Source organism: Triturus cristatus, chromosome 12 (assembly GCF_964204655.1).
Source record: "Triturus cristatus chromosome 12, aTriCri1.1, whole genome shotgun sequence".
NCBI classification, from domain to species: Eukaryota; Metazoa; Chordata; class Amphibia; order Caudata; family Salamandridae; genus Triturus; species Triturus cristatus.
This window is the reverse complement of record NC_140595.1, coordinates 227,857,174-227,863,173: the sequence shown is the minus strand read 5'-3', so window position 1 is coordinate 227,863,173 and position 6,000 is coordinate 227,857,174.

Sequence of the window (6,000 nt, the reverse complement as noted above, 5' to 3'; positions counted from 1 at the left end):
GCAAAAAGAACTATTGATGGACAGAATGCAGACCAATGTCATACATTCACCCCAGTACAGAGATCTGGGCCTAAATCCATCGTTTTTTTGTGCTCACCATGCCATTCCAGTTTGAAGAGGGGTGAAACCCCGAAACCGGTCCTAGGATGCTTGTTTCCGGTCCAGGGAGGACCTGGCTTGGCAGTTCGGGCTTGACTGTTCCCATGAGGCGCAGGGTCAAGACTGATTTGCACATGGCCAGGTCTAAACTGGGGTGGCATGGTGAGCAAAAGAATGATGGATTTAACCCAGCTCTCTTGACTGGGGGTGAATGTTTTGATTTGTTCTGCATTCCGTCCATCAATTGTGTGTCTTTTGCTTTCTCGCCCTAAGTGAGCCAGGTATGCCCGGACGTGGGTCCTGGGCTCATTGTGCCACTGGAATCAAGCTATCTTGGCTGAAGAGGGGTGAAACCCTGAAACCGGTCCTAGGATGCTTGTTTCCGGTCCAGGGAGGACCTGGCTTGGCAGTTCGGGCTGGACTGTTCCCATGAGGCACAGAGTCAAGACTGATTTGCATATGGCCAGGTCTAAACTGGGGTGGCATGGTGAGCAAAAGAATGATGGATTAACTCAGATCTCTTGACTGGGGGTGAATGTTTTGATTTGTTCTGCATTCCGTCCATCAATTGTGTGTCTTTTACAATATAATAGCAAGTTGCTACATTCTACCATATGAATCTTGTGCTTTATTGAGGTGACTTTGTCGCGAGTGACATCATCAACAAGATAAAAGTTATTCCTGTTATTCAGGATTCCATAAAGCCTACTCTAGACTTGACTATATTTTTGTGCCTGCAGATCTGGTGGGCATGATACAACAGGCCAACTAATTAGCGAGGGACCTCTCTGATCCCTTTACGCTATGGGTAACAATAGGGCAGAAAACGTGTAATATCACTGATGCCTAGAGACTAAACGCCTAGGAGTTGAGGGACGCCATCACTCTATGGGAGATCGGTACAGAATCGACCCCTTTACTTTCAAGACAACAAGGACCCAGTTGAATCGACCATTACACTATGGGAAATTTATAAGGCAGTAATGTGGGACAAGATTCAAAATATTACTGCCTTCAAAAAAGATAGGCAACTCAGGAAGTGGAGGAATTAGAAAAGTGGCTCCTAAGAGCAGAGGCCCTACATATTCTTTCACAGAGCCCCCTACTTAGATGACAGGTAGAATCATTGCAAACTGAATGCATCACATTGGCCACTGATGTGGCGTGTAGCCACATGCTACCTACACAACACCACCTCTATGGTGTTGGTGACAACGTCGGTGACAATGTCGGGAAACTGTTGGCTTGCTTGAGTCACCGAGAAATGGAGGCTAGATGTATCACTCAAATATAGGGCATGGAGGGAAACCTGGCACCATTGGCGTGGGTCTACCCTTCCATTTTTTTTCTGTTGCCCCCTGTGTTTTTGTTATATGTTTTGCTGGTCTAGATGCTTTGTGCAAAAACAACAGTTGATGGACATAATGCAGAACAATGTCATACATTCACCCCAGTACAGAGATCTGGGCCTAAATCCATCGTTTTTTTGCTCACCATGCCATTCCAGTTTGAACCCAGCCATATGTAAATCAGTCTTGACCCTGTGCCTCATGGGAACAGTCCAGAACGAACTGCCAAGCCAGGTCCTCCCTGGACTGGAAACAAGCATCCTAGGACCGGTTTCGGGGTTTCACCCCTCTTCAGCCAGGATAGCTTGATTCCAGAGGCATGGAAAGCACGGGACCCACGTCTGGGCATACCCGTCCCACTCAGGGTGACAAATGCAAAAACAACAGTTGATGGACAGAACAATGTCATACATTCACCCCAGTACAGAGATCTGGGCCTAAATCCATAGTTTTTTTGCTCATCATGCTATTCTAGTTTAAACCCAGCCATATGTAAATCAGTCTTGACCCTGTGCCTCATGGGAACAGTCCAGCCCGAACTGCCAAGCCATTTTTTTGCTGTTCCCGCATGTGTTTTTGCTGGTGTTGGATGCTTTGGGCACTGTGCCCCTGTTAGTCAGGGCCACAGTGCAAGTGCTCCCTATTGTAAAGTGTTGTATTGGATTAGTGACTCCATGATTGGCTTATTTGATTTACTTGTCAGCCCCTAGTACAGTGCACCATGTGTGCCCAGGGCCTGTACATCAAATAATGCTGGTGGGCTTGCAGCACTGATTGTGCCAACCACAGAAGCAGCTGGTAAAATGTGACTCAGGCCTGCCATTGCAGAGCCTGTGTGCGGCCTGGGGCTGCCATGTCGACTTGGCAAGTGCACCCACTTGCCAGTCCTTAAACCTTCCCTTTTCTACATTTTAGTCACTCCTAAAGTAGGCCCAAGGGCAGGGTGCATTGTATGTTAAAGGTAGGACATGCCCTGATGTGTGTAACATGTCCTGATAGTGAATTACAGCCAATTTTGTTTTTCACTATTGCAAGGCTACCTGTTCCCATAGGCCAGAATGGGCAGTTTGATTATAACATCTTATAATCCTAACTGACTCAGGGAACTAGGTAGACATTCGAGTTTAGTATACCTGAACTCAGGATGATAAAATACATCTTTTAGTGAAGTTGGTTTTAACGTTTGAAAATACCACTTTTAGAAAGTAGGTATTTTCTTGCCTAACCATCCAAGCCTGCCTCTGCTAGGTGAAGGTGTGTCTCAGTGAGTCTTACAATTTTTTAAATATGAAGGAAAAAAACATTTTAGGTGAAAAAGGGAAGAAAGGGAAGCATGATAGGTTTTTGGTAAACAGTAGGTAAACAGGAGTAGTGCGTCACGTGCTGAGGTTGCGGAAATTTGTTTCTTTTGCAGTTTTCCTGGTGTGCCTGGGGTGAAAACGAACCCTTATTTACTACATCGCTGCCCGCGTATCCAGAGGACACAGGTGATCAGAAGTTACGACCACTTAAGAAAAGGGGTGTAAAGGGACAGGTGTGTCATCCTTTGATTCAAGAGGGGCCACCTTACCTCAGTTTTGATTCGGTTCACAAAGTGAAGTCTAGTACTTCGCCACTACATGGTGGTTCATTTGATTTAGGATTCTTACAGGCGTGTAAGTTTCCATTCCAGCCATATATCTCAAATGTGTAGGTTTTTCAGATGTCACCCCCTGGCACACGATGCATTATCTGGTGCATAATTTTCAGAATTTTTCTTTGGTTGTTTTGTAAATACCTTATGTGTGTCGTCATCACTGCTGATGTCTGGTAGATTCTGCAATTGCCATGAGTCGTTGCTGTTTCTGCTTCCCTATACATGGTGCTTTGTTGTAATCATCTGCATTCCCGTGTAGAAGAGCGAATATCGAGGTATAGACGGTGGACCATAGTAAATGTCGTCTTACATTTCTAGACTAAAAGGGCATCTGCATCGGAAGTACCGAGGTAAAAAAGGCTAAAACGTTCCCTTCATAGCAAGACATTATGACTTTTCTCCGAACTCAGCAGGTTATTTGATTTTGTGACTTTTTAATGAACATGTCATAAATATTGCATTTATTTTCCCCCTCCCACGCTTGTTCTTTATTTTCTCAAACGTTTTGTTGGGTGAAACTATCTGAAAATTGTTGCCAGTGGCAGTCCAATTAAAAAACATAAATGTGCCCTTGGTGCCTTTGTAAATAGCTACTGTAGGACAGCTCCGTTTTCATTTGAGGTTTCTAGCCAAAGCAGTTAAAGAAAATTGCATTCAGTGCTACGTTTATAAACGTGCAGAAGTTGTTTTTCACCTGGAATAAGTAAAAAATAATTAAATGCAATCATTTGTTTGCCTTTCAAAAAGCATTACTGAAGTTGGACATGTATATAGTTTTTCTCCTCTGGTGAACGTAGAAAGTAGTTTAGCACTTAATTTTCCATTTTCACCACTGACGGACACGGACAGACTGCAGAGTCGAGAGTCGAGTCCCGAGACAGCTTCTCAGGAGGAGTCTGCACAGTGCACTGCACAGTTCACCAGGCAGCCCAGGTTAGGCCCAGGCGGGAATTAATTCATCAAAGACATTTTCAAATCGATCCCTGGACCCCTGAAACAAAATGCAGTTTCTGGGCCGATATAGATGTAGGAACAGAGTGATAAAGAGACGGACATGGTCGCGAGAGAGATTCAGTCAATTATGGTATATTGAGAGATGTGAGGTACAGAGGTACATAGAAAAAGTGGTGCTGTTTATCAGAGGTAGCGCCTTGATAGTTGAAGAGATTGTGAAATAGATCAATAAAGAAAGATTGTGAGAGAGTTCAGGTGGAGGCGGGAGCTGAAATAGAGGAGGTCCAGAGAGAGAGAGAGAGATGTGTTTGTGGAAGAAATAGAGAAAAAGAGAGGTTTTTTTTTTTTTTAACAAACTTTATTGATGACTTCAACAGTTTGAAATGTAATAGCCATTCCACAGAGATAGTCTTTTGTCGTTATATTAAAACATTATACATATGACTTATACTGGCTACATGTGACATTTCCTGAGCTAGAAAAGCGAGGATGAGAATGTCCAATGGCGTTGTTAACATCAAAAGAGAGAAGGGTTGATAGAGTAAAAAAAAGCAGAGGTAGTGAAAAGGGAGTAAGATAGAGAGTTGAAGGAAAGGGAACAGATGTATAACAAGGGAAAGGTGAAGTGAAGAGGGTAGGTAGTGAACTAGTGGAGAGGCAAGTTGAGAGGTTAGGTAGTGAAAGAGCGCAGGTGAGAAAGCCGTGAAGTAGAGGGAGAAAACAAATAGAGTTGTGAGGAGTGGTGAGGTAGGGAAATCTGAGAGACATAGGTAGGGTAGTAGAGACAGAGATGCAATAAAGATAAATAAAAGGTTGTGTGAGAAGAGAAGTAGATTGAGGAAAATACAGGTAGGTCTTATGGAAAAAATAATGAGGTGTATAGAGGAATAAGGTAGAAAGAGTAGAGGTAGAGCAGAGGTCGAGGGTGATAATTATGGATGCAGGCACAGAAGCAAATAGAGACAGGCTAGGCCATGAAAAGGGTAGAAAAAGATGAAGTTGAGATATTGAGAGGTCAGGTAGACACATGTGAGATACATAGAGAGGGAGGTTCAAGGTACATGGAGAAGTAGAACTAGAGTCATGTTAAGAGAGAGGGTGAAGGTAGAAGTGAAGTAAGGAAATCCCATAGAAAGAGTATTTTTTTTAAATTAATTGCCACCAACTGCCTGAGAGTGCTAGGGTTAAGGCTAGATTGGGCAGGCCAGGCATGCACACCAAGAGGCAGATTTTCTTTATCGCAATGCAGCACAGCAACAAAAGTTACTGCACTGCACAAGGGGGAGAAAGCAGCACAGAGCCGTATATATTAGATATGGCCTGCTTCTGCTCACTACTCGCTCTCGCTCATCACATTACTTATCCTGAACTGCGTCCTCAGGGCAGCAGTGGGCGTGGCAAACACAGGGAGGTCAAAATTACTATTCTAACTCCACGTTTTTCATTTGCCTGCATATCCTACAGTCAGTTTTTGCATACGTGACCTATCAGAGTACTAATTTCTTTAGGAAATATCCTTGGATTTGGTAATTTGTTGTTTTATGTCAGGAGGTTGAGTATTTTTTTGTGTCTTGAAAATTGTGTTTAAGTTAACCTTTAAATCTTTGTTTTATTGAAGTTGTTGTGTTGGGGGAAAATATACAGCTTGGGTATGTGGTCCATCACAAGACATCTGCCACAGGAGAATCCTGTCAAGAAAATAAAAATCGATACAAAAGGGGATGATGGACGGAGCGTTTGAGCAAATCAAACACTCACCCCCAGTCAACTGATCTGGGTTTAATCCATCACCATTCTTTAGCTCACTCCGCCACCCCAGTTCAGACATGGCCATATGCAAATCAGTCTGACCCTATGCCTCATGGGAACAGTCCAGTCCGAACTGCGAAGCCATGTCTTCCCTGGACCGGAAACAAGCATCCTGGGACCGGTTTCCAGAAACCGGTCCTAGGACGCTTGATT